This window comes from Thermobia domestica, chromosome 3, assembly GCF_964235325.1.
Source record: "Thermobia domestica chromosome 3, izTheDome1.hap1.1, whole genome shotgun sequence".
NCBI lineage: Eukaryota > Metazoa > Arthropoda > Insecta > Zygentoma > Lepismatidae > Thermobia > Thermobia domestica.
In genome coordinates, this window is record NC_137456.1 from 4,509,547 (window position 1) to 4,518,111 (window position 8,565).

Consider the following 8,565-nt stretch of genomic DNA (forward strand, 5'->3'; position numbering starts at 1 on the left):
GTTAAATATAAATATACATCCCATTCCTATTAATGTTATTCTAGACGTGTTCTGTGAACCTCTATTGGTAAAAGACTATTTTTGTCACTCAAAATACGGGGGGCCTAGACGCCCTCGATCTCGGGCTAGATACGCCACTGGTAAAAATCACATCATTAGAATTCCAGCTCATTTCATCAAACTTCGCTGAACTAAAAATCACAGATCATGTGAGTACTCAATACCGTTAATAGTCCCTGTATAACGCCTTTAAAAGTTGTATCACAGTAACATGGTTAGCTACTACAAATGAACATGCTGTACATGATCACACAATGGCCTCGCTGGATATTATTTGCATATTGATACTATTGACGTAGAAATTTCCGTACAAATGTCTTTTTCAAACAATCTGCAGAACGAATTTAATTTTATCCTTTTATAATTACATATATATCATAATGGGCCGCGGTGGCTCAGTGGTAGAGCGTTCATCTCTGGTGCATGGGGTCCTTGACTCCATCCCAGCTCGCGCCAAGTGAGCTTTGTGGTGGACAAACACCGTGTGTCGGAATTGTCCCGTTTCCTCCCACTTTCTTCATTCCATCATCTCATTCATTTCTCATCATCACCGTCTCCTTTAGCCTAACCGGCATAACCGTGGGACGTTAAACTTAAAGATTTCATTTCATTTCATATATATATCATGGTATAGATGTAATTTTATAATATCAAGATAAAGTGTTCGAAAATCTCTGAATATTGTTTTAACATTTTGTAACAGTATATAGAAGAATATAAAAATACTAGCATTTCGATTATTTGGAAGGTATATACTTTAAAACATCTATAAATAAGTAAGATGCCAATATGACCCTTGTAGCTCAACCCTAACGCATTGGCAACTACAGCGCGCACCCACAATGTTTTGTTGGGAGGGGCCGAGTTTTCGAGGGGGGGGGGTTTCCAATACTACAAGACATTGCGTCTATGTTGTATTGAACGAATCTTATTCTGCATGCGAAAAGACAGTAAGTAATTGTAAAACATTTCCACCTATATTTTCAAGGGACAAATGATAGAACTAAATTGTTTTTTATAAGAGAAAGAGTACAGGTGAAGTGGAAGATAAAATTTTCATGTTACATCAATCATTTCCCTGTTAGACAAGGATAGTTTTATTGAGAAAGTGTACAAATGTATGTTGAGTTAGAAAGTTTTCTTTTTTTTTTGGGGGGGGGTCCGAACCTGGTGGACCCCCATCGGTGCACCCTTGGGCATCACTATCATGGGCTAGCATACATCGACTGTGATTTTGAAGTGTATTATAGTGGAACGTCATAATGATCCAACTTGCTGGCAACACTGCCTGATTTTTGTGTTTGTGTATACTCACTTTATAGTAGCTGAAATGTTACGTCAGAATAAAAAAAGGAAAAACGGAAGTTCGCATTTAGAAGACCGGATGCTGCGAGCACCACCTGTGTGGTTAATATATTTGTTTTCTGAGCGTCGGAAACAGAAGAAATTGCTCGAAACATCGCTGTTCTTTTTGCAAGATGATTACGGCAGAGCCGTTTCACTTCTATCAGACACCAGTTGACTATTTAATGTTGAAATATTGATGAAATGCATTGCGTATTGGGAAATATTAATAGTTGAATGTCCCCTTGGGAGCACTGGTTGCTGCACACTCGATGGAGATGCAGATTGCGTACAGAGTAGCAATTATGAAAGTGTCACAATATCCCTTGCATTTGGGGTTCTTTCAGAAAAATCAGGGATGGGTGACCGCTAACGACCTTGGCCCCATTGAGGTCAACATGACACATTGTCAAAACATGGGATTCCACAGTTATGTATGCAGATTAAAAAAAAAAAAAAAAAACGAAGGCTATTTTTGTGCATAAGCATTAATTATAAACTTTCCAGAGCCTCGAATGCTATAATTTCCAGCATATTTTAATAAAAGATACGGGCCAGCGTGCTCCCATTTCTTACTGTACCTATAGTTATTTTTACTGTGTTTTTTTTTAAAAAAGGAAATATGAATAAAATCACTCGAATTGTTTTCTAGAAATCTGTCTCCCGTCCCATTCAATTTTATTTATTCAATAATATATAATTTTAGATTACACAATGTGTTTTCATATATTTTTCTTTTACATTTAACGTCATATGCAACACAGTTTTCATAGCGCCAATGTTTTATTACAGCTTTTGAAATTTATTTTTAAATACTTGTACTGCTTTAGACGATAATTCTTAATACAATAAATAATCGATTTAAATGAGTATATTTTTTTAAAAAATGCTAGTGAAAAGAAAATACTGTATTGTAAGTAGCTTATTCTAGTAGAGAGAAATCTATTCAAAACCTGATTGTCTTTATCTAACACTAGTCCTATGGAACCTGGAGATCTACTGCCGCATTCACAAAAGGTCTCCATTGTCTTCTGTCCTTAGCCAACTAGTTTCAACTTTGTATTCGTATTTCTGCGAAATTCATTTTAATATTGTCCTTCCATCTGCTCCTAGGTCTCAATAATGGTCGTTTTCTGATTGGGTTTTCAGTTAAAACTTTGAAAGTATTGTTCCTATTGCAAATAATATTGCTTAATGCGTCAGAAGAAATTACTAGAATGGAATTAAATGAGAAACTAATGATATAATTAGCTGTTGAAATGTTAATAACATTAACCCTTCAATGCTAAGTACAAATACTAACCCTTCGTTTGACAGTGACAGACGGCAACAATACGACGTAATAAATTTTAGTATTTCCCTCCGGTGCAACAGAATGGCTTGATGTTTTCAGTATCTTTATATTACGATTTCTCTCGTAGAAAGTGGGTTTTAATAGTGAGGATTTTTACGAAGAAAATGGTCATTTCAAAATTCACTCTATAATGGCGATTTTGCAGTCTTATTTTTGATTGCTATGCTAGAGATACACATATCTCATATATTTGACGAATGACGAAAGTTTCTGATTCGAGTTTAACTATCGACTATAGTTTATTTTAAGCTCCTCTTATAATTGGTTTTTTTAGTATGTGTCCATCTGTCCTTTGTCAACTGACATTTTAGGGAGCGGGGTAGCAGGAGAGACCCACTACTTAGTACATCATAAGAGCCTACACGACACAAAATACTGTCGATATATGTAATTTTTATTCTACTTTTTGAATCTTATCTAATGTAAGAGTGAGACTCTGAGCTGTAAGTTGTTTAGCTTATATGTTAATCTGGCACTGACTGGTACTACAGTGGTAAATATTCACTTTTGCTGTGAGGGTATATGACGTGACATTCAACATCATGTTCGAGGATTTTCTCGGGTTTTCACCCTCCTCATTCCACAGACGTTTAACGCTGACGTATTGCAATTCTCGCCCTTATACAACACAGAAGCTATGAAAGACAGAACAACCTGGTGCATTAAACATCATGCAACATCAACTCTCATACTGCAAGCAGTTACTCATCACACTATTTCGCCTCTGGAAGACTAATGGATTCCAGGTCATACAACAGATTCTTTCATAATTTCCTACAATTACTGCACGAAAGCATAGCTGCGGACTATTTCAACAATCAGCACTTATAATAACTTAAAAACCAGCATTATAACTTAACAATCAGCATTTATAACTTAACAACGGCACTTATTACTTAACAATCAGCTCTTATAACTTAACAATCAGCACTTATAACTTAACAATCAGCACTTATAACTCAACAATCAACACTTATAACTTAACAACCAGTACTTACTTATAACTTAACAATCAGCACTTATAATTTAACAATCAGCACTTATAAGTTAACAATCAGGAATTATAACTTAACAACCAGCACTTATAACTTAACAATCAGCACTTATAACTTCACAATCAGCACTTATAATTTAACAATCAGCACTTATAACTTAACAATCAGCACTTATAACTTAACAATCAGCACTTATAACTTAACAATCAGCACTTATAATTTAACAATCAGCACTTATAACTTAACAACCAGCACTTATAACTTCACAATCAGCACTTATAACTTAACAATCAGGAATTATAACTTAACAACCAGCACTTATAACTTAACAATCAGCACTTATAACTTAACAATCAGCACATAATTTAACAATCAGCACTTATAACTTAACAATCAGGAATTATAACTTAACAATCAGCACTTATAATTTAACCATCAGCACTTATAACTTAACAATCAGGAATTATAACTTAACAACCAGCACTTATAACTTAACAATCAGCACTTATAACTTAACAATCAGCACTTATAATTTAACAATCAGCACTTATAACTTAACAATCAGCACTAACAATCAGTACTTATAACTTAACAATCAGGAATTATAACTTAACAACCAGCACTTATAACTTAACAATCAGGAATTATAACTTAACAATCAGCACTTATAACTTAACATCAATCAGCATTTATAGCCTAACAATCAACACTTGTAACTCAACAATAAACACTTATAACTTAATGTTCTTGCATATTAATAAGAAGATATTGAGATCCCCTTCCCTCAACCATAAGCTGCTTTTTCAGGGATTTTCGTCAAATCACCAGAGAAATACTTTCAAATAAAACCTTCGGTACGCGAAGGGTACGTGATCGGTTTGAAAGAACAGGAGTCAATGATTTTCTTTTGTTTCTGCAGCAATGAACATCCTGATTTTTTTTAAACCATCGAGTTTGAGTTCGAAATTTTGTATTTTAATCCTTATGAAACATAGAACCTACCATTAGTAAGCTCCAAACCACGACAGGGACTTAAATCCAGTGCAGTTGGCGGATGCGTCAAACATCATACAAGATCAACCCTCATAGTACAGGTATCAGTATAAAGCATTTAACAGTAATTTTTCTGCATCGCAATTGTTGTTGTTCCTTGTATTTTAACATCCATTTTCAAAACCGAGGTGTGGATGTATAGTTTGATGCAGGTTTTAAATTACATTCACTTCTACTGAGAATCAATCCTTAATGTGGGAAAGGACAAATAGCATGTGTCAGTTTTAAACTTTTCGTTCCACTTTGTGTAAGAGCAAAGAATTTTATTGATTGTCCTGGGTATTCCAGCAATATGTCACGTTATATCAGCGTTTCTTTTAAATTTTGCTTCTTGCGTAGCAAAATCAATTTAAATTTGCATCGCAATTCATAATTTTTGTATCGAATGTCGGAAGCAAAGAATACTATTATCTATATATTTTACTGTTTTACGTGAAAAAATGAAATCTTCGAGTTTTACGTCCTACGCTTATGCTAGCTAGGCTAAAGGAGACGGTGACGATGAGAAATGAATGAAATAGTGGAATGAAGAAAGTGGGAGAACACGGGAGAACCCCGAGGAAACCCACGCACACAGTGTGTGTCCACCACAAGGTTCACATGGCGCGAGCTGGGATCGAATCAGGGACCCCATACACCAGGGAGCTGAAAGCTCTACCACTGAGCCACCGCGGCCTCTGTTTTACGTGAACATGAGATAACAAATAGGGGCCTATAAACAATTTTTGTATGTAAAAAATGTCATTCTATAGATTGTCTAAGATGGTGGCTGGTTTAGTATGTGCTTGTAAAGAGTTTTTTTTTATTTCTTGTTTCTTTTTTTTGCTAAATCCGTAATATCGTCAAGAAATGGAGAGTTGGCATTTACCTAGTCCAACAAAAAAAACTTAGTTCCATAAGTATTAATTTCCTCATTCATATTGTAGTCAAATGCTACACAGACTAAGTTCATTCTTCCAATTTTTTTTTTTTTTTTTTTTTTTTTAAAGAGTTAAACCGTAAACGGCTTTCCTTTCGCCATTTCAATGAAAAACAAAACGAGGGTCAACAGTATGAAAGAATTATGTTGATGTGTTATTTATTAACTATTTACCAGAGCTTCAAACATCCTCCTTTCTCCAGTTTCCAAAAAAGTTCCTGAAGCCTTCGAAAGACGAGGATGGGGGAGTTTCTTTGGGGGGGGATGTTCGGATCCGATGAATCCCCTTGGGTGCACCCCTGCTTCACACACAACTGTGTAGCTGTATCTGTAGCAATGCATTTGAATATTACTACTATATATTGTACCTACAACAACATAAAAATTCCAATTTTCCAGAAAGTAAACTATTGAATATGACTAGACTAGACGCAGGTAGAGAGATGGAACGCGTTGCATGTTAAGATCATCAACCTCTGGAAGACCTTGTAACTTAGAACTCAATTTACTCACCATGTGGCCAAATGTGCCATTTCCTGTAAAGACTTAAAATGTTACGTCTTAGCACTTTTACGTAACCTTATTTTCTTTCATTTCCGACTTCGTTAGACCACTGCTCTCTGCTAGCATTAGCTATCCTTGAAGAAGTTCATTCTTCATAATATACGTAAGAAATGTCATCTCCTATGTAACAGGTTAAGGACACATTTTAAAAGTTTTCTTTAACTGTTTGGATATGTCTTGTTAGTGAATTAACAACGTTTTATACAGGGTGGTAGGTAACTCCACCGACAAACTTTGGGAGACGATTCCTTATATGAAATGCAAGAAAAAAGTTCTAATAAACATGGGCCGAAAAATGCCTCGTTTCAGAGTTATGATCAATTGAAAATTCGAAAAATCATTTTTCAAAACTCCCTAACTTAGAAACTATAGGACCTATCCCAACCGATTTAAGGAATTACACAGGAATTGGTATACGCTCTATCTAAATATCGATGTTTCAGAATTCACCGGTACCAGCGAAACGAACGCACCATTAGTACTTAAAGGAGTATCCCTATCTATACTTCAACTTCCTTTCCACAGTTCCTTTCACCGATAACGGAGGATGGTAAAACATGGATATTTAGATAAAACACACTAGTTGCTTTGGGATAGGTTCTATAGTTTCTGAGTAAGGGAGTTTTCAAAAACGATTTTTCGAATTTTCAATGGATCATAACTCTGAAAGGAGATATTTTTCGGCCTATGTTTATTAGAACTTTTTTCTTTCATTTCGGATAAGGAACCGCCTCCCAAAGTTTGTCGGTGGAGTTACCTACCACCCTGTATACAGACCATGATTAGGGCTCACAGACGCTTTGTCCCGCCTTACAGGCACACTTGCACACCATCTGTCCTACAAAAATTGTTCAAATCACCAAATGTGCCCAGGCCCGCAACCAGCCACAGACGTTTGGGGGAAGGACATGGATATGTTAGGGGGGGGAAGTCATTAAAAATTCTCTTACACATATCTAAATTTGTTCTTTTTTGCGTTGAGGTCTGGAGGAGCCACGAAAAAATTAGGGGGGCCATGTCGCCTAGCTCTCCTCTGGTTACGGGCCTGAATGTGTCAGCTTTCCATTAAAATATAAGTTAGTATCATTAGCGCGATATTTAAAAAATACTACCCTTATTAGTGATCGTTATCGTTATTCGGTTAATACGAAAAGCACCCTCGTGGCTAAGCGGTTAGCGTACGCGCCCTTGGCGTGGGAGGCCTGGGTTCGATTCCCGGTTCATATTTTCGGATTCCACGTTAAGCAGTAGAACCACGTCTCATACAGCCCCGCTGTTAAAAGTGACACTAAACTCAAATAAAAAAATAGCTTAATAGGAATAATTTACTTTCTGCAGGAGCGTGCGCAGATATTTTTCTTGGGAGGGGTCCGAATTTGAGGGGTCCAATATTATAAGACACTACTATGTAGTATTGGAACAGTATTACTCTGCACCCAAGAAGACGATATGTAATTGTTAAGTACTGCAATCCATATTCTTTTTTTTTTTTTAAAAAAAAAAAAAGAACTAGTTTTTAATAAGAAAAAGATTAGGCTTAGAATGAGAATTTAGATTTCTGGGATTTCGGCATCTATGGCTATGTTAGGCCGTCATAGGATTAGGATTAAGAATTAGATTTCTGCGCTTTTGGCATCTATGGCCGTGTTAGGCCGTCACTAGGATTAGGATTAAGAATTAGATTTCTGGGATTTCGGCATATATATGGCCATGTTAGCCCGTCACTAGGATTAGGATTAGGAATTAGATTTCTGGGCTTTCGGCATCTATGGCCATGTTAGCCCGTCATAGGATTAGGATTAAGAATTAGATTTCTAGGCTTTCGGCATCTATGGCCATGTTAATTCGTCACTAGGATTAGGATTAAGAATTAGACTTCTGGGCTTTCGGCATCTATGGCCATGTTAGCCCGTCACTAGGATTAGGATTAAGAATTAGACTTCTGGGCTTTCGGCATCTATGGCCATGTTAATTCGTCACTAGGATTAGGATTAAGAATTAGACTTCTGGGCTTTCGGCATCTATGGCCATGTTAATTCGTCACTGGGATTAGCATTAAGAATTAGATTTCTGGGCTTTCGGCATCTATGGCCATGTTAATTCGTCACTAGGATTAGGATTAAGAATTAGATTTCTGGGCTTTCGGCATCTATGGCCATGTTAATTCGTCACTAGGATTAGGATTAAGAATTAGACTTCTGGGCTTTCGGCATCTATGATCATGTTAATTCGTCACTAGGATTAGGATTAAGAATTAGACTTCTGGGCTTTCGGCA